The 20716-nt window shown below is 50.0% G+C and overlaps 1 long non-coding RNA gene across 2 annotated transcripts in view; it reads left to right on the top strand.

The window, feature by feature from the left end:
• The window catches only part of LOC140411627 (uncharacterized), a 102472-nt gene that overhangs the window by 20076 nt on the left and 61680 nt on the right, over positions 1–20716 (top strand). The window contains exon 1 of one of the 2 annotated variants that reach the window (XR_011940906.1): positions 15060–15311. The exons of the other annotated variant lie outside the window; for it this stretch is intronic. This is a non-coding gene — a long non-coding RNA (uncharacterized lncRNA). Of the gene's footprint in view, positions 1–15059; positions 15312–20716 lie in introns of those variants that run through there. 2 annotated transcript variants of the gene reach the window in all.

Here is a 20716-nt window from a genome sequence, read left to right as displayed (position 1 = left end):
GGAAAGCTGATAATGGGGGGAGATTTTAATACGGTGTTGGAACCAGGGCTGGATAGGTCGAAGTCCAGGACTGGAAGGAGGCCGGCAGCAGCCAAGGTGCTTAAAGATTTTATGGAGCAGATGGGAGGTGTAGACCCGTGGAGATTTAGCAGACCTAGGAGTAAGGAGTTCTCGTTTTTCTCCTATGTCCATAAAGTCTACTCGCGAATAGACTTTTTTGTGCTGGGAAGGGCGTTGATCCCGAAGGTGAGGGGAACGGAGTATACGGCTATAGCCATTTCGGATCACGCTCCACACTGGGTAGACTTGGAGATAGGGGAGGAAACAGGAGGGCGCCCACCCTGGAGAATGGACATGGGACTAATGGCAGATGAGGGTGTGTGTCTAAGGGTGAGGGGGTGCATTGAAAAGTACTTGGAACTCAATGATAATGGGGAGGTCCAGGTGGGAGTGGTCTGGGAGGCGTTGAAGGCGGTGTTTAGAGGGGAGCTGATATCAATAAGGGCACATAAAGGGAAGCAGGAGAGTAAGGAACGGGAGCGGTTGCTGCAAGAACTTTGGAGGGTGGACAGACAATATGCGGAAGCACCGGAGGAGGGACTGTACAGGGAAAGGCAAAGGCTACATGTAGAATTTGACTTGCTGACCACGGGCACTGCAGAGGCACAATGGAGGAAGGCACAGGGTGTACAGTACGAATATGGGGAGAAGGCGAGCAGGTTGCTGGCACACCAATTGAGGAAAAGGGGAGCAGCGAGGGAAATAGGGGGAGTGAGGGATGAGGAAGGAGAGATGGAGCGGGGAGCGGAGAGAGTGAATGGAGTGTTCAAGACATTTTATAAAAAATTATATGAAGCTCAACCCCCGGTTGGGAGGGAGAGAATGATGGGCTTCTTGGATCGGCTGGAATTTCCCAAGGTGGAAGAGCAGGAAAGGGTGGGACTGGGAGCACAGATCGAGGTAGAAGAAGTGGTGAAAGGAATTAGGAGCATGCAGGCGGGAAAGGCCCCGGGACCGGATGGATTCCCAGTCGAATTCTATAGAAAATATGTGGACTTGCTCGCCCCGGTATTGACGAGGACCTTTAATGAGGCAAAGGAAAGGGGACAACTGCCCCCGACTATGTCTGAAGCAACGATATCGCTTCTCTTAAAGAAGGAAAAGGACCCGCTACAATGCGGGTCCTATAGACCTATTTCCCTCCTAAATGTAGATGCCAAGATCCTGGCCAAGATAATGGCAATGAGAATAGAGGAATGTGTCCCGGGGGTGGTCCACGAGGACCAAACTGGGTTTGTGAAGGGGAGACAGCTGAACACGAATATACGGAGGCTGTTAGGGGTAATGATGATGGCCCCACCAGAGGGGGAAACGGAGATAGTAGTGGCGATGGATGCCGAGAAAGCATTTGATAGAGTGGAGTGGGATTATTTGTGGGAGGTGTTGAGGAGATTTGGTTTTGGAGAGGGGTATGTTAGATGGATGCAGCTGTTGTATAGGGCCCCGATGGCGAGCGTGGTCACGAATGGACGGGGATCTGCATATTTCCGGCTCCATAGAGGGACAAGGCAGGGATGCCCTCTGTCCCCATTATTGTTTGCACTGGCGATTGAGCCCCTGGCGATAGCGTTGAGGGGTTCCAAGAAGTGGAGGGGAGTACTTAGAGGAGGAGAAGAACACCGGGTATCTTATGTATGCGGACGATTTGCTACTATACGTGGCAGACCCGGCGGAGGGGATGCCAGAAATAATGCGGATACTTGGGGAGTTTGGGGATTTTTCAGGGTATAAATTGAACATGGGGAAAAGTGAGTTGTTTGTGGTGCATCCAGGGGAGCAGAGTAGAGAAATAGAGGACCTACCGTTGAGGAAGGTAACAAGGGACTTTCGTTACCTGGGGATCCAGATAGCCAAGAATTGGGGCACATTGCATAGGTTAAATTTAACGTGGTTGGTGGAACAAATGGAGGAGGATTTCAAGAGATGGGATATGGTATCCCTGTCACTGGCAGGGAGGGTGCAGGCGGTTAAGATGGTGGTCCTCCCGAGATTCCTCTTTGTGTTTCAGTGCCTCCCGGTGGTGATCACGAAGGCTTTTTTTAAAAGGATTGAAAAGAGCATCATGGGTTTTGTGTGGGCCGGGAAGAACATATCATGGTGCAATCACACACACACACTGATGGACAGGTAGTTGGACCAACCAATACACACAGAACATTGCAGCCAATCACCAGTGAGAGCACACGCACTATAAAACAGGGAACACCACAGTCCCACTCATTCTACCAGGAGATAGCTCAGAGCACAGAGCTCACAGCGTGCCATACACCATGTGCTGAGTGCCTCACTAAGATAGTGCGAGGGTTAATAGTTATTATTGTACAGAATAATAAAACAGAGGTCTACAACCGTGTTGGTTCGTTTGTGTATCGGAACACCCAACATGACACTCACCTTTCCCTGTAACCCAGTCTTTCTGATCAAAGTGAGGCAGCACAGGCCGTGAAAACATATCATGTGTCCATTAGATTTCTTTCTCTCTCTTTCCTCCTCTGCTTTGCCTTTGTCATGATATGCAGATAAACATCATGGTGCAAACACACATACACACTGATGGACAGATCAACGGACCAATCAATACACACGCAACATCACAGCCAATCACAAGCAAGAGCAGACACACTATAAAACGGGGAACACGACACTTCCGATTGATACCAGCAGGAAACAGCTCAGGGCACAGAGCTCACAACAAGCCACTCAGACATTTACCATGTGCTGAGTGCCTCTCCAAGATAGTGTTAGGGCTGGGTCCACAGGTTAGAGGGTAATGAACGAACCACAGCAACCAGTTTACAAATGTTAATAATTGTTAGTAATAAAACTGAGTTGTACCTTCCGCAACCGTGTTGGTTCGTCTGTGTAGCAGAGCACTCAACACAACAGCCTTCATCGCTACCTTGTCTGCCCCTCGTCCGGGCCATTTGATTGAATAAACTCATCCGCCTCCACCGGGGTGTTGAAGTCGTGTTCATTATTCTAAAACGTGACCCAGAGCCTGGCTGGGAACAGCATCCCGAATCTTACCCAGTTCTTTACAGGATCGATTTTGCCTCATTACGTTCGGCCCTGCATCTTGCCAAGTCCACCCCAATGTCTTGGTAGACCCAGATTCTGTGTCCTGTGATACTTGCCTTGGTCTGTCTTGCCCACCTCAGGATCCTCCCACAATCCTGATGTCGATGTAGCTTCACAATGACCGCACTCAGTTGTTCACCCACTTTCGTTTTTGGCCTGAGTGACCTGTGCACTCTGTCGATCTCCTGGGGGGTTGGGGAAGCTGTCTCTCCTGACTAGATTGGCCAGCATTTGGGAGACGAAGCCCATTGGGTCCCTGTCCTCGATCCCCTCTGACAGGCCCACAATTCCAATGTTCTGCCATTGGGACCTATTCTCTTGGTCCTCAACTTTCCCCTTCAAGCACTCCTGGGCCGCCACCAACCTTTTGACTACCGCCTCCAGGGTGAAAATCCTGTCGCTCTGGTCTGTTGTCACCTTCTCCAGCTCCTGGATTGTTTTTTCCTGCACCTCCACCTTCATCCCCAATCCATCGATCGCCGTTTGCATGGAGACCATCGCCTCTGTTACCGCCGCCTGGATTTCTACCTTTATCACTTCTCTCATCGCCGCCAGTTCCTTCAAAAGGAATGTCTTTCATCCATCTCCCTGGGGGGGGGGCTGATGCTTGGATCGTCGGTCTCCCTCTGTCTTGGGTGGCTGGGCCCCCTCGCCTCATGGGTCCGCCGGCTTGTCTGCCTGTTGCTCATGTCCTGATCCTCTGCTCCTGTCATCCCTTTGGCCTCTTGAGCTCCTGTCTGCTGGCATGCTACCTCTATTCCTTCCCTTTCTTGATTAAGGGTGAGTTGCTGCCGAATATTTGGGCAAAATTTACCAAAAAGTGCCTATTTCGTTACGTATTAGAGGACAGCCACCTGATGTGCGCCTGCTCAGCACATCACTTTCACCGGAAGTCTCACTGTGTGGAGTTTTAAAGTTCTCCCGTGTTATTGCAGGTTTCACCTGGGTACTCTGGTTTTTTCCCACATTCCAAAGATATTCAGGTTAGGTGGGTTGGCCCCTTAGTAATGAAAGGTTAGGTGGGGTTATGGAGTTGCAGGGAAAGGGTGGAGGAGTGGGCCCAGGTAGGGTGCTCTTTTGGAGGGTCTCATTCTGAACAGTAGGGATTCTATGGGTGCAATCTACCAGAAAAGCTTCTAAGTGTCATTTATGGCGGGATTTGCAGGGAGTTACCCCCCCCGGGCTTTGTTAGTGGGTTCCCCACCGCTATCTAACCACACTTAGTCACTGTTTTGCACCCTGGGAAGTTTCTCTCTGATCAAACCCATGCTTAGAATTATTTTCAGCAGTGGGAGCTGAACACGCTGGCCAAACTGGTTCATCCGAGATCGGGCCACCGTTTTGAAAGGTTGCTCCAATCGCTAAGTGACGTTTCATAGATTATCATAGAATTTACAGTGCAGAAGGAGGCCATTCGGCCCATCAAGACTGCACTGGCTCTTGGAAAGAGCACCCTACCTAAGGTCAACACCTCCACCCTATCCCCATAACCCAGTAACCCCACCCAAGACGAAGGGCAATTTTGGACACTAAGGGCAATTTATCTTGGCCAATCCACCGCACCTGCACATCTTTGGACTGTGGGAGGAAACCGGAGCACCCGGAGGAAACCCACGCACACACGGGGAGGATGTGCAGACTCCGCACAGACAGTGACCCAAGCCGGAATCGAACCTGGGACCCTGGAGCTATGAAGCAATTGTGCTATCCACAAGGCTACCGTTGCACCCGGTTGTGGGTCCCCAAACCCCCCCACCCAGGGGAATGTTGCCCCCCCCCCACACACACCATGGGCATTACCCCACAATCCCCAAAGTGATGGCACCCCGAATTGGGTGGCTGAGGGCCCCCTTTTACAGGCCTTCCCAAGCCCTCTTTTGGGCACCCCTTGCAGGACCCCCACCCTTCACCCCCTAACCTTTCAGAGGCCCCTCATACCCAACCTTAACCCCCCCCACCCACCATTTATAACCCCCCTAGACAGTCCTTTCATGCACACAGCCCCCCTTCAGGCCCTGACCCTTGAGAGAACTTCTACTTGTTTGGTGGTGCCACCCAGGCACCTTGGCAGTGCCTGGGTGGCTGTGCCAAGGTCCCAGCATTGCAGTGATAATGGGCTCACGTTTCAGGGGGAGGGCCGGGGGGGGGCCACCCTGCCCTATCCCTGACCACCCAATGGCCTGGAAGACCTCCCAGGTGCCGTGACGCCTGGTCCACGTTTGTACGGACCAATATCGATCGGCGCTCGCGTTTCCGTTCGCTAGGGAGCCAGTTAGATGTTGGGAGGCCGTTGGATGGAGGGTCCTGCCCATTAATGGGATGGAGATTGACCTTTACTGGTGATTATTGGTTTCTCGCCATGCCACGGCGGGATCCGGATCGCGCCAACGGTGTTGGCTGGTTAGATCGGAAACTGATATGCACCTGGCGTGGTTCCCGAGTTCGGACTCTCCCGCGATCTAATCGGCTCGTTCGGATTTGCACCCGGCGCGACACGGCTGTCAGATTCTACGAGATCATGTATGAATGATTAATTCCCTTCCAAACTGTTTTTAAATTTACAAGTAGTGAAATAAGAGTAAATAGAGAAAATCTTAAACTACCAAAGAACTATTATTAAAATATATTCTAAATAATTTCATTAATACTAAATGATAAAATACAAGCTTTTTATGAGGCAGCTATACTGAGTAAATGACTGCTAATGTTGACACCAATATTGATGTAGAACAATGACAGGGTCACCACAATCTGATTCACTTGATAATAGCATATTAGGATCTAGACTTTAACTCAATCTGCACGATTATACTGCTTTGTTGTTTTGAACAGGCTGACTAATCTATTTACATGGTGTTTGTGAAATAAAACTCTCCTTTAACAGGCTTTAAAACAACAAGAAATGTCAATAAAGGCTGGGGTGCCAACTCCAGAGAGTGTACATGCATTTCCTGGTTGTCAGGCTGAAAGGAGAGACATCGTCAAGTCTGTCAACCATCCCCAGATGAAGAGTCTGGACGTGCTGATTAATCATCTATGTGAGTGGACACATGCAGACATGCATGGAGTGGCTCACTTAGAGCACCTGGAGAAAGGCAGACATAGGAGTGGTCATGGTGCTGTTGAGTTGCCTCTAATCCTGGTATTGTGTAACTCCCAGGTGGGATGGTTTTTATCCACGTGGTTTGTGTCCTGATGTACGTTACCAGAGGGTTGATCAGTTATGTGCCCTCCTTTCTCTGATCAGGAGATAGCTTTATTTGAACTCATTCAGGACCTGGCAGGCATTGGGTTTGGGTTTCATTTGTCATTTAAATTTGATTTATATAGACTTCCGGTTGCGGCTGTGCAGATCTGAGTCGCACGTTCGGCAGCTCCCGCTTGGAACGGACTTTTGGGCTCCCTTCAGGGCCCCCAACGTAATTTTTTTGACATTTCCCGGTGTGGGAAGAAGACTGCAACATTCCCCCGACAGTGTATGGCTTGGACCAGGAGCCTGGCGACTAAAAAAGTGGTGGTGAACCCAAAGAAAGTGGAAGAAGAGCAAGATGGCGGCGGGCGGGGACCAGGCAGCATGGATGCAGAGGGCGCAGGAACAGCAGGAGGTTATCCAGCGCTGCTTCAGGGAGCTCAAAGCGGACCTGCTGGAGCTGAGGAAGGCTTCTATCGATAAGCTGCTGGAGACCACACACGGCCCAGGGGGTGGCGATCCGCGAGGTCCAACAAAAGATCTCCGCTAACGAGGACGAGATCTTGGGCCTTGCGGTAAAGGTGGAGGCGCACGAGACGCTCCACAAGAAATGGCAGGAACGGTTCGAGAAGATGGAGAATCAGTCGAGGCGGAAGAATTTGCGGATCCTGGGCCTCCCGGGGCTGGAGGGGTCGGACATGGGGGCCTATGTGGTGGCGATGGACGCTGAGAAGGCCTTCGATAGGGTAGACTGGGGGTACTTGTGGGAGGTGCTGAAGAGGTTCGGGTTTGGGGAGGGGTTCGTCAGGTGGGTTAGGCTGTTGTACGAGGTCCCGATGGCGAGTATGGCCACAAACAAGAGGAGGTCTGAGTACTTTCGGTTGCACCGAGGGACGAGGCAGGGGTGTCCACTGTCCCCCCTGCTCTTCGCACTGGCGATTGAACCCCTGGCTATGGCACTGACGGAGTCGAGGAACTGGAGGGGGTTGGTGCGGGGTAGGGAGGAGCATAGGGTGTCGCTCTATGCGGACAACATGCTGCTATATGTGGCGGACCCGGTGGGGGGAATGCCGGAGGTAATAAGGATCCTCAGGGAGTTTGTGGATTTCTCAGCGACTCTGAGGGTGAGAAGGGTGTTCCTGGAGCGGAGTAGGGATGGGGGGGGGGGGGGGGGGCGGGGGGGGCTGGCACTGCCCAACCTCTGTGGGTACTACTGAGCTGCCAATGTGGCGATGGTGCGCAAGTGGGTGATGGAGGGGGAGGGGGCTGCATGGAAGAGGCTGGAGACGGCATCTTGTGAGGGTACGAGTCTGGAGGCGCTGGCAACGGCGCCGCTGCCGCTCCCTCTAATGAGGTATACCACGAGCCCGGTGTGGCGGCTACCCTCAAAATCTGGGGGCAGTGGAGGCGGCACAGGGGGGAAGTGGGGGCCTCGGTGTGGACCCCAATGCGGGGAACCACCGGTTTGTCCCAGGAAGACAAGGTTTTCGGGGTGGCACAGAGTAGGGGTAAGAAGGTTGGGGGACCTGTTTGTGGATGGGAAGTTTGCGAGCCTGGGTGAGCTGGAGGAGAAGTATGGGCTCCCCCCCGGGGAACACCTTTAGGTATCTACAGGTAAGGGCGTTTGCCAGGCGGCAAGTGGTGGAATTTCCGCTGCTGCTGCCACGCACGGTACAGGACAGGGTGCTCTTGGGGAGGTGGGTTGGAGAGGGGAAGATCTCGGCAACTTACCAGATGATGCAGGAGGAGGAGGAGGCCTCGGTGGTGGAGTTGAAAGGTAAGTGGGAGGAGGAGTTGGGGGAGGAGATCGAGGAGGGGACGTGGGCAGATGCCCTTGGAGGGTGAACTCTTCCACTTTGTGCGTGAGGCTCAGCCTCATACAGTTTAAGGTGCTGCACAGGGCACACATGACCGGGACAAGGATGAGCCGTTTTTTTGGGGGTGAGGACAGGTGGGTTAGGTGCTCAGGGAGCCCAGCAAATCACACCCATATGTTCTGGGCATGCGCAGTGCTGGAGGAGTTTTGGAAGAGCATAGCGAGGACGGTGTCGAGAGTGGTAGGATCCAGGGTCAAACCGGGCTGGGGGCTCGCAATATTTGGGGTTGCAGGGGAGTCGGGAGTGCAGGAGGTGAAAGAGGCCAGAATTCTGGCCTTTGCGTCCCTGGTAGCCCGGCGAAGGATTCTTCTTCAGTGGAAGGATGCGAGGCCCCCAAGCGTGGAATCCTGGATCAACGATATGGCGGGGTTTATTAAATTGGAGAGGGTGAAATTTGCCTTAAGGGGATCGGTGCAAGGGTTTTTCAGGCGGTGGCAACCGTTCTTGGACTTCCTGGCAGAACAGTAGACAATGGCCATCGGTAGCAGCAACCCGGGAGGGAGGGGGGGTCTATTTTATTTTTGTTTGTCTACACTGGGGGATCTGAGGAGGGTGTATATATTTGCTATGTTTGCTATGTGTTAATTCGGGGTGTTAATTTATTATTTAGGTATAGGGGGGAGGGGGGTGCAAGGGGGTTGTTTTATTTTGTTTTGTATTTAATTCTATTGGGTTCCTTTTTCATTTTGTTGTTGATATTTTGTGAAAACTTTAATAAAAATTTTTTTTTAAAAAAAGTTTGATTTATATATACTACCGTGTGTTTCTGGTTGAAGTTTTGATCCATTTGTTTTGGGAGAAGTGTGTGTCAGGAAGATCCTTTATCTAATCAATTATTCACCACTGCATAGAGCCAGATAGATTGGAAGTTGGGACAGTTTTTCTTTTGAGAAGAGAGAATGGAGAGGAAATTTGATAGAGGCATTAAAAGTCATCAGAGGTCCTGGAGAGAGTAGATAGTAAAAATCTGTTACCATAGGTGGAAGGATTGAGAATAAGAGGGCACAAATTTAAAGTAATTGGCAAAAGAAACAATTGAGACATGAGAAACTTTTATACTCAGTGAGTTGTTAATATCTGAAAGGCACTTCCTGAGAGTGTGATAGAGGCAGATTCAATTGAGCATTGGAGAGGAAATTGTATTCTCTAAAAAGTATGCATGTGCAGGTTAGTGGGAGAAGATGACCGAATGCTGTGACCTGCATTGCTCATTTGGAATGTTGCCACAGACATAATGGGCCAAATGGTGTAATTATTCTGTGATTCTGTAATTTATTTTAACTACTTACCCATGAATATAATCCTGAAAGCCAATGTAAATGCGATAACCATTTCAGTAAATATAAACAAGTATTCCAATATAAAGATGACAATTTTCTGAAACATCAGAACAAATGGTCCAATAAAACTGTAACAACAAGAAAAACAGGTTTTCCAACTGTAAATCTAAATTATCATCAAACACATCATAACAAGCAGAAAACTGAGATTTTCTATTTCACCGCTTCCACTCTCTACTCAGTTATGCCCAGGAATTAACTCCTTAATAAATCTAATACAAGAGCTTTGGATGCTGGATATTTGGTCTGGCAACATCAACGGTGAGAGAAACACGAATTAACATCTTAGGTTGATCACCGCTTATCAGAATTCCAATGAAAAATCATCGACCTGACTTCCAGTGGCGGCGATGGAGTGAATGGCCGCACACAGGGCAGCTCTTGCTTGAAGGTATTGGTTTTGGCCCTTTCACCCGTGTTTTGGGTAGATTCAGTGGAAAAGTGGAGCAGGGAGTGTAGGGGAAAGATTTGTTCCCTGGATGGGCATGTTTACAGGCTATCAGACCCAGCTGAAGGCATTGAAGGACCTGGTGAAAGAGTTGGAGGAGACTCGTGGTGCAGTTCTAATTATGAAAATGACGGAGGGGGGAGGGTGACGGCGGGAAAGCTGCAGATGGAGCAATTGATGGGCTTCATTAAAGAGGAGTTTCAGCAGCAAGGGAAGAAGATGTAGAGTGATTGTCAAAGGCCATTGAGGGGGCAGTGGCACGTTTTCGCAGGACCCTGGAGTGGGTGGAAAAGTGCCTCGAAACACAGGGGGTGACGATCCATGAGGGAGAAGGTAGTGTCTGACCAGAGTGACGCATTGTGTTTTTGGAGATGGAGGCGATGATCCTGGGGGTCTGTGCAAGTCGCTGCAGTTAAGGTAAAGGACCTGGAGAATAGATCCAGGCGACAAAATCTGCGGATTGTGGGTCTGCCGGAGGGACTGGAGGGAACAAGCGCCACAAACTACGTCACAAGGATGTTGGCCAGGTTGGTGGAGAAGATGACAAGGTGGACTGGGCCCATAGGCCCTTGAGGCAGGAGCCGAGAGTGACAGAGCCACCACGGGCAGTGATTGTGCGGATGCATAGATTTCTGCACAAAGAGAAGATCCTGAGTTGGGCCAAGGTGAAATGGGTCTGCGAATGGGAGGGAACACGAGTCCAGATTTATCAGAACATTGGAGCAGAGTTGGCCAGGATGCGAGCAGGGTTCAACAAGGCCAAGACAGTGCTGTACCGGTTACAGATTTGATTTGGGGTGTTGAATCCAGCCACCTTTGGGTAACCTCTGATGGCCGGGAATATTACTTTTGGACACCGGAGTAGGTGAATGACTTTATCAGGGATCAGGGGCGTCATTCTCCGAACCCCCAGCGGGTCGGAGAATGGCCGTTGGCTACCGTGAATCCTGCCCCCGCTGGTTGCCGAAGTCTCCGGTACCGGATATTCGGCGGGGGCGGGAATCGGGCCGCGCCGGTTGGCGGGCCCCCCCGCTCGATTCTCCGGCCCGGATGGGCCGAAGTCCCGCCGAGAAATTGCCTGTCCCGCCAGCGTAAATTAAAGTACCTATTTACCGGTGGGACAAGGCGGCGCGGGCGGGCTCCGGGGTCCTGGGGGGGGGCACGGGGCGATCTGGCCCCGGGGGGTGCCCCCACGGTGGCCTGGCCCATGATCGGGACCCACCGATCCGCGGGCGGGCCTGTGCCGTGGGGGCACTCTTTCCCTTCCGCCTCCACCACGGTCTCCACCATGGCGGAGGCGGAAGAGACTCTCCCCACTGCGCATGCGTGGGAAAATGTCAGCGTCCGCTGACGCTCCCGCGATGCGCCACCCCGACATGTAATTTCCGCGCCAGCTGGCGGGGCAACAAACGCCGTTTCCGCCAGCTGATGGGGCGGAAATCCCTACGGCGCCGGCCTAGACCCTCAATGTTGGGACTCGGCCCCCAAAGATGCGGAGCATTCCGCACCTTTGGGGCGGCGCGATGCCCGTCTGATTGGCGCCGTTTTGGGCGCCAGTCGGCGGACATCGCGCCGTTTGGGGAGAATTTTGCCCCAGAACTTTATCAGAAGGAGCAGTGGTGAAGTGGTATTGTCACTGGATTAGTAATCCAGAGTCCCAGGGTTATGCTCTGGGGGCATGGGTTCAAATCCCACCAGGGCAGATGGTAGAATTCTAATTCAATAAAAAAAAAATCTGGAATTTAAAAAGTCTAATGACGACCATGAAACCATTGTCGATTATTGTAAAAATCCATCTGGTTCACTTCCCAGACTAGCCCCAGAAAGCACCTTTTTGGGCAGCACGGTAGCATAGTGGGTAGCACTGTTGTTTCACAGCACCAAGGACCCTGGTTCAGTCCGATTCCCGACTTGGGTCACTAATTGTGCAGAGTCTGCATGTTCTCCCTGTGTCTGCATGGATTTCCTCCGTGCACTCCGGTTTCCTCCCACAAGTCCTAAAAGATGTGCTTGATGGGTGAATTGGACATTCTGAATTCTCCCTCTGTATACCCGAACAGACGTCGGAATGTGGCGACTAGGGGCTTTTCACAGGAACTTCATTGCAGTGTTTATGTAAGCCTACGCATGACACTAATAAAGATTATTATTCTTAACGTCCTTCAGGGAAAGAAATCTGTCATCCTTATCTGGTCTGGCTGACAAGTGACTCCAGATCCACAGCAATGTGGTTGACTCTTAAATGCCCTCAGGGATGGGCAACAAATGCTGGCCGGACAGCGATCCCAAATCTCATGAACAAATAAAGAAAATAAAGATAAACTGGGGAGAACTGAAAGGTGACTTGGGATGAAGGAGTTAAGTCTGCGAAAGTTGGGTTTTGTTATTGTTTGCCGATGTGGGGGCAAGTTAAGAAGTTTTAAATTTGTAATGGGGAGAGATTGCACCCATCCCCTACATTTTTTGGGAGGTCTTTTGTATTTGTAAGGGTTGTACTGTTGGGGCTTTTTGTGGTTGAGTGGGGGGGGGGGGGGAATGTGGGAGTGTTGAAAGAGGCCTTCGGGTGGGAGTCGGCACGCTAGAGAGCAGTGCCAGTGAACGAGTGGCTGCAATGGTTGGCCAGTATGGGGGAGGGGGTGGGGGGTAGGGAAAGCAGAATGGCGGGAGGAGGGGTGTTGGGGGAGGGGGAATCTGACATGGCAGGTATGGAGGATGGGAGGGGCAGGGGGGCCATCTTAGATGGTCCCAGGTTGAAGTGGGAATGGGCGAGGTGGAGCCTAAAGGTGGTGATGGCGGACATTAGAAGGTGTGGAGACGTAAGCCTCCAGTGAGAATTATGACATGGAATGTAGATGGGCTGAATGGGCTGGTCAAGAGTTCCGGGTCTTCATGCACCTGAAGAGCTTGAGGGTAGAGGTGATTTTCTTGTAGGAGACGCATCTCCGGGTGAAAGGTCAGATGAGACTGAGGCAGGGATAGGCGAGACAAGTGTTTCACTCGGGATTTGATTCAAAGTCAAGGGGGGTGGCCATTTTGTTGAGCAAGAGAACGGGGTTTGTGGGGTCCACGGAGGTGTGGGACCCAAGGGTGGAGGTACGTGATAGTGAGTGGGGTGTTAGAAGAGACGCCAGTGATGTTCTTAAACGTGGATGCACCTAATTGGGATGATGTTGATTTTGTAAAGATGCTACTGGGTGCGATTCCAGACCTGGATTCTCACCAGTTGATCATGGGGTGGGGGAGAAGTTTAATTGTAATGGAGTCGAGGTTGGATAGGTCGAACCCTAAGTCGATGGGAAGGTTGAGGATGGCGAAAGAGCTGGGAGGGTTCATAGAATATACAGTGCAGAAGGAGGCCATTCCCATCGACTCTGCACCGCCCCTTGGAAAGAGCACCTTGTAGGTGCTAACCACTGTGCTGCCATGATGCCCTTTCATGGAAAGGATGGGGTGGTTGATCCGTGAAGGTTTGGGGACCTGGAAGGAAAGGAGTACTCCTTCTTCTTGCATGTGTACAGGGTGTTTTCTAGAATTGATTTTTTTGTGATGAGCCAGATGGTGCTGATGAGGATGATAGGAGCAGAATATGCAGGGATTGTGATCTCAGACCATGTGCCACACTGGTTAGAAGTGAGGCTTCGTTTGGGACAGGTGCAGAGGCCGGGAGGTTGGACTCGGGACTTTTGGCTAATAAGGAGTTTTTTGGGAGTGTGAGAGTGGCAATTAAGAACTATGTGCAGCTCGACCAGAATGGTGGAAGTATTAGCAGTGACGTTTTGGGAGGCCTTGAAGGCGGTGGTCCAAGGGGGTATTATTTTGTTCAAAAGACCACAGGGATAGGAGGAGGAGGGAGCAGCAGCGGCAGTTATTGAACAAGATAGTTGAGGTGGACAGGAGGTACTCGGCAGCCCCCACAAGGGAGCTGTTGGCAGCGAGGCAATTGCTGAACATTAGGAGGTTGCTGAATATAATTATGACTCTATCAGGGGGATGGAAGCCAGAGATGATTGTACCCACGGACGCGGAGAAGGCATTCGACTGGGTGGAGTGGAGGTATCTGTTTGAGATTTTGGGAAAGTTTGGGTTTGGACAAAAATGTATGGTGTGGGTTCAATTGTTACATGCATTCCCCATAGCTAGCATGGCTAATTTTTGAACGAACGAGATGAGTTTAGGGGATTTTGGGTTGCATAGGGGGGCAAGGCAGGTGTGCCCACTGTCGCCATTGTTGTTTGCATTGATGATACAGCCCTTGGCGATGGACCTTCGGGTGTTGGCTGAGTGGCAAGAGATTATGAGGGGGGGTAGGGAGCACTGGGTATCATTGTATGCGGACGACGTGTTGTTGTTTACATCGGACCCATTGGAAAGTGTGCGCAGAATTATGGGCTTATTGGAGAGATTTGGGTTTTTTTCTGGCTATAAGTTGAACGTAGGGAAGAATTGAACGCTGCAGCCGGAGGAACCCTGGGGATGCTACCATTTAAGGTGGCAAGGGAGCTGTTAGTCAAATGAAGGCCAAAACAAACTCCCTGTAAAATAAAGCAAACTAGTGCGGGCAAGAAAAATGTAATGTATATAAGTAACAACTTATAGGGGGTAGGGAGCACTGGGTATCATTGTATGCGGACGACGTGTTGTTGTTTACATCGGACCCATTGGAAAGTATGCGCAGAATTATGGGCTTATTGGAGAGATTTGGGGGGTTTTCTGGCTATAAGTTGAACGTAGGGAAGAGTGAGGTATCCCCGTTGAACGCGGCAGCTGGGGGAACCCTGGGGCTGCTACTATTTAAGGTGGCAAGGGAGCTGTGTGGGTATCTGCAGATTCAGGTAATTCAGGTTGGATGAGCTGCAGAATCACAGAATACTACAATACAGAAGAGGACTTTTAGACCATTGAGTCAGCACCGGCGCATGAGAGGCCCTGACCTGCCCACCTAATCCACAGAATGAAATCACCTGGTGGGTTGGGTGCTGATTTATCCTCCTGCAATTAGTTGGTGGAGTTGAAGGGCCATATTTCAATAACAGTCAAACATATACATATCACTCTCTCCAGCCCACAGTTGTCTCCAGGAGATGGTTACAGATGTCAACAACCTGCAAGAAGAAGGCCATAATGCCTTTTCGGCTTTGATCAGAGGATTGTGGGCACACAGGCATGCCCTGTATCCCAAGGATGGGTCCAGGAAGGACACCAACTTCACTTTCCTGGCCTGCTAGGCTATCACGGAGCAGGCCAACGTGACAGGCAACTCTGCCCAAAACGCCATCCAGTGCAAGAAGAGAATGAATGATCTAATTGGCTCCACCTGGGTAAGTCATCCTTCAGCTTCCTCCAATGTTAAACTTTTATCCTGGCACCGTGCATTCAAATGGCTACCCTCTTTAGGGACCTCACTCCACCATTAGCAGGTGACAAATGTTACCACTGATGGTCTCACGGAATCTCTCATACTGTCAAAGGGCTAATATAAAAGAGCAGGGATATATTTTTGAGGCTGTATAAGGCTCTGGTCAGACCCCATTTGGAGTATTGTGAGCAGTTTTGGGCCCCATTTCTAAGGAAGCATGTGCTGACCTTGGTGATGGTTCAGAGGAGGTTCTCAAGAATGATCCCTGGAATGAAGAACTTGTCATATGAGGTGTGGTTGAGGACTCTGGGTCTGTACTCGATGGGAGTTTAGAAGGATGAGGGGGGATCGTATTGAAACTTACAGGATACTGAGAGGCCCGGATAGAGTGGACGTGGAGAGGCTATTTCCATGAGTAGGGAAAACTCGAACCCGAGGGCACAACCTCAGACTGAAGGGATGATCCTTTAAACTGAGATGAGGGGGAATTTCTTCACCAGAGGGTGGTGAAGCTGTGGAACTCTTTGCCGCAGAAGGCTTTGGAGGCCAAATCACTGAGTGTCTTTAAGACAGAGATAGATAGGTTCTTGAATAATAAGGGCATCAGGGGTTAAGGGAAGGCAGGAGACTGTGGATGAGAAACATATCAGCCATGATTGAATGCCGGAGCAGACCTGATGGGCCTAATTCTGCTCCTGTGTCTTATGGTCTTCTCACAATCTCACCTATCATGCTGCTTGCATTCCATCCTCTGGTCCTTCGGGGGAGGACTTCAGACACACAGAGTGTGCATCTTTCCCAACCTTAGTTCCTTCCCTTCTCATCGCATGACTTTCTTTCTCAAGTAGGACATGCTGGCATTCAACAGAATGGGAAGTACGCAGACTGGAGGAGGGATGGCCAAAGTCATTCTCCTCAATGAGTAAAGGAGGCTTCCGCCGAAGTGGCTGGGAAGGACAGGGATCACTCCTGTGGGGAAGGGGAGATCAGATTTTCTTATTGCGTTAGTACGGATCACAGCTCCATCACATCCTGACAATCACCAGTGAGTCACATGCAGTGTTATATGCTCATGCGCATCAACTGAAACTGCACTCTCTATCTTCTAGGCAGCAGCAGATCGAGGCTTACAAGGTACCCACCATAAGACCAAGTCCAGATCATGCCCAAAGAGGACGCATTGGAAGAGCCGTCAGTGCACTCTCCCACAACCTCCACTAGCTCAGAGATAAACACCTTGGTGGAGCACAACTCTAGATTAGGCTCTAAGTCACTTTCTGAATAACACCTCACTGACACGTCTGTGAATCAGTTGGGAGGGAGGAACAGCCTAGATCTTCGGCACTCAGAGGGTTACTGGTGACCAATCCCTACTCAGTTTGAATCAGGTGATGAATCTTTGTGAGCAGCTGCCAACTTAATTTTGGAGTTGCAACAACATGCGGCAGCGTAACACCCAGCAGAGATTCGGCAGTCACTTGGCAGACTAGACCAAATGATGGAGTCCATCTGCGGTCTGTCTGATGCCATGGTTCTGACATGAGAGTGCATCAAGATACCATGGGAAGGTTGCCAACGACCATCGAGACTTTGCTCCAGCAGGTGTTGCTGGATTTGCATTCATCCTTGCACTAAATGGTCACGCATCCTGGTGGGCACCATCAAAATGTGGGCGACAGGGTGATGAGGCACCTTGACTTCCCTCCAGGTGCATCATCCCAAGTAGTCAGGGCACCCACAGAGAGGATGAGAAACAGCCGGACAACCCAGGGGTCTTCTCTCAGAATACTCAAATAGTGTACAGCCACTCACAGTCCCCTCTGCCTGCGACCCCATCCATTTCAGCTGCTCATACTGATGCGTGTGCATCTGCCACTGAGCAGGGGCCTTTATCATGTTGGGGTCCTCCAGACTTCGGGACAGCAGAGGACGTGTGCCAAGGTCATTGCAAACATCAGGAGGCCGCATTTAGCAGGCTGCCTCCACCTGTGCTGCGGATGTAGGGTGCCATGATGCTGCAGGTAAACCCCAAATTATGCATGGACATATGGAACTTTGGAATACCACCTGACGTTTTAAAAATGGACATACAGGCCAAAAATGACTGAGGAGGTAAATTCAGTCATTGGCTGAATTGTTGGTAGTTACTAAGTGAGAGACAATACAATCACACTCTACTTCCAGTTTAGAGCAGGGATTTTCAGTGTGGGTCACGACCAGCGAGCGGATGTCGAGAGGGTCTTGGGTTCAACCTTGGGTTCCCGCGATGGCCCCGATCATAGTGAAGCACCCGATGGTCGCTACTGGAAATATTTTTGAGAATGGTGGCCACTGCCGCCTTTTAAATAAGAAGAAATAAGGCTGTGTGCAGTCTTTAGGCCGGAAGCGGCAGCAGTGAGCAAGTCACGTTCCCTGTATGACAGATGTACTTTTGGTGCCAAATCACAGAGGACTGCTTCTTCTGTTTTCTACCTGCTAGAAAGCAAGCCAAGAGGACTGTGAAGATGAATTGTTTTCTTACAAATAAGAGACATCCAGAGGCACTAATAGACAGTGCACCTTCAAGACAGGATTTCACAACTGAATCTGCTCAGGAGAGTCCAGTGTAGGACAGAGCAGTGCGACAGTTTACTCTGTACAGAGATCAAGGGCCTCTGGTTAACAGCCTACAAAGAAGAAACTTAACAGAGCGGCACGGTGTCGCAGTGGTTAGTACTGCTGCCTCACGGCGCCGAGGTCCCAGGTTCGATCCCGGCCCCAGGTCACTGTCTGTGTGGAGTTTGCAATTCTCCCCGTGTCTGCGTGGGACTCACCCCCACAACCCAAAGGTGTGCAGATAGGTGGATTGGCAATACTAAATTGACCTTTAATTGGAAAAAAATGAATTGGAAACTCTAAAATTTAAAAAAAGAAGACACTTAACTCGGGAACAACGCAGTATAAAGATGATTTTTTGAGGTATGGTTTTGTCAATTGTGCCAATGCAAAGCCCATGTGTGTTATGTACAGGGAAGTACTGGCAAATGAGAGGACATTTTGAAAGCTAAGTTGCAGGTGCAAAATTCCTTTTGAGGTTAAGACCCCAGAGTCAATTATTAACTTAGAGCTGACTCCAAATTAAAAGACTACGCTGAAATACCTGAACTGCGATGGCATATCAAAAATGCAGCAAAAGCCCAGAGGCTCTCAGCATTCTGGAATAGCATGTCCTAGGAGTATCCAGTGCTGAGTAAAATAAGCAGTTTGTTGCTATAGCGCTTCATGATGACCTAAAAGTGCGAGTTGGATTTTCCATTTTCGCAAAGGTGAAGATGGTACAAAGAAACTGGCTGAAGTCTGCACTTGTTATGTGCATTGCCCCATCCTCCTGTGAACCTGACTGGAGTGAGATAGTGAGGACCAAGCAGCTTCTCTTTTGCATTAAAGAGAAGTGAACGTGGCATATATTGCAAAGGGTGGCTGTGTGGGTCCCAAAAGTCGGTTGCCGTGGGTCCTGAAGGTCAGACGGTTGTCAAAAGTGGGTCCCAGGAAAAGAAGTTTGAAAAACACTGGTTTTGAGTCAGGAACTGTACACTAAAATGGGCCTGCATTGTTCACAAGCTTGTCAGCAAAGCCAAAATCAATCATATGGTTCTTTGACAGCCTTTCGCATGAAAGAAGAGATTTCATGTCCCAGGATCGGTTACTCAGAGACACTTAATATCTCTCTGAAAATGTGTGCTTCTCAGTTCACCAAATTGAAAAACATATTTATTCTGCTCTCAACATTCCCATGAGGCTTTTTATAGAAGCATAAAAAATAAGAGCAGGGTCCTTCAAGCTCACTCCACCATCCAATAGGCTCATGGCTGATATGTTTATGGCCTCAACTGCACTTTACATAAGAACATAAGAACATAAGAACTAGGAACAGGAGTAGGCCACCTGGCCCCTCGAGCCTGCTCCGCCATTCAATGAGATCATGGCTGATCTTTGTGGACTCAGCTCCACTCTCTGGCCCGTACACCATATCCCCGTATCCCTTTATTCTTTAGAAAGGTATCTATCTTTTTCTTAAAAACGTTTAAAGAAGGAGCCTCAACTGCTTCACTGGGCAAGGAATTCCAGAGATTCACAACACTTTGGGTGAAGAAGTTCCTCCTAAACTCGGTCCTAAATCTACTTCCCCTTATTTTGAGGCTATGCCCCCTAGTTCTGCTTTCCCCGACCAGTGGAAACAACCTGCCCAAATCTATCCTATCTATTCCCTTCATAATTTTATATGTTTCAATAAGATCCCCCCGCATCCTTCTAAACTCCAATGAGTACACCCAGTCTACTCAACCTCTCGTCATAATCTAATCCCCTTAACTCTGGGATCAACCTAGTGAATCTCCTCTGCACTCCCTCCAGTGCCAATATGTCCTTTCTCAGGTAAGGAGACCAAAACTGAACACAATACTCCAGATGTGGCCTCACCAACGCCTTATACAATTGCAGCATAACCTCCCTAGTCTTGAACTCCATCCCTCTAGCAATGAAAGACAAAACTCGATTAGCCTTCTTAATCACCTGTTGCACCTGCACACCAACTTTTTGCGACTCGTGCACCAGCACACCCAGGTCCCTCTGCACAGCAGCATGTTTTAACATCTTACCGTTTAAATAATAATCCATTCTGCTGTTATTCCTCCCAAAAGGGATAGCCTCACACTTGGCAACATTGAATTCCATCTGCCAGACCCTAACCCATTCACCTAACCTATCCAAATCCTTCTGCAGACTTTCGGTACCCTCTGCACTTTTTGCTTTACCACTCATCTTAGTGTCGTCTGCAAACTTTGCCACATTGCACTTGATCCCCAACTCCAAATCATCTATGTAAATTGTGAACAACTGCGGGCCCAACACTGATCCTTGAGGGACCCCACTAGTTACAGGTTGCCAACCAGTGAAACACCCATTTATCCCCACTCTCTGCTTTCTGTTAGTTAACCAATCCTCTACCCTTGCTACCACTTTACCCTCAATGCCATGCATCTTTAGTTTATGCAGCAACCTTTTGTGTGGCACCTTGTCAAAAGCTTTCTGGAAATCCAGATATACCACATCCATTGGCTCCCCGTTATCTACTGCACTGGTAACGTCCTCAAAAAATTCTACCAAATTAGTCAGACACGACCTACCCTTTATGAACCCATGCTGCGTCTGCCCAATGGGACAATTTCCCTCCAGGTGCCCCGTTATTTCCTCCTTAATGATAGATTCCAGCATTTTCCCTCCAACCGAAGTTAAGCTTACCGGCCTATAATTACCCGCTTTCTGCCGACCTCCTTTTTTAAACAGTGGTGTCATGTTTGCTACTTTCCAATCCTCTGGGACCACCCC

The sequence above is a fragment of the Scyliorhinus torazame genome, chromosome 4 (genome assembly GCF_047496885.1).
Source record: "Scyliorhinus torazame isolate Kashiwa2021f chromosome 4, sScyTor2.1, whole genome shotgun sequence".
NCBI classification, from domain to species: domain Eukaryota; kingdom Metazoa; phylum Chordata; class Chondrichthyes; order Carcharhiniformes; family Scyliorhinidae; genus Scyliorhinus; species Scyliorhinus torazame.
Note: the sequence above shows the minus strand (reverse complement) of the source record. Positions and strands in the feature narration are given on the sequence as shown.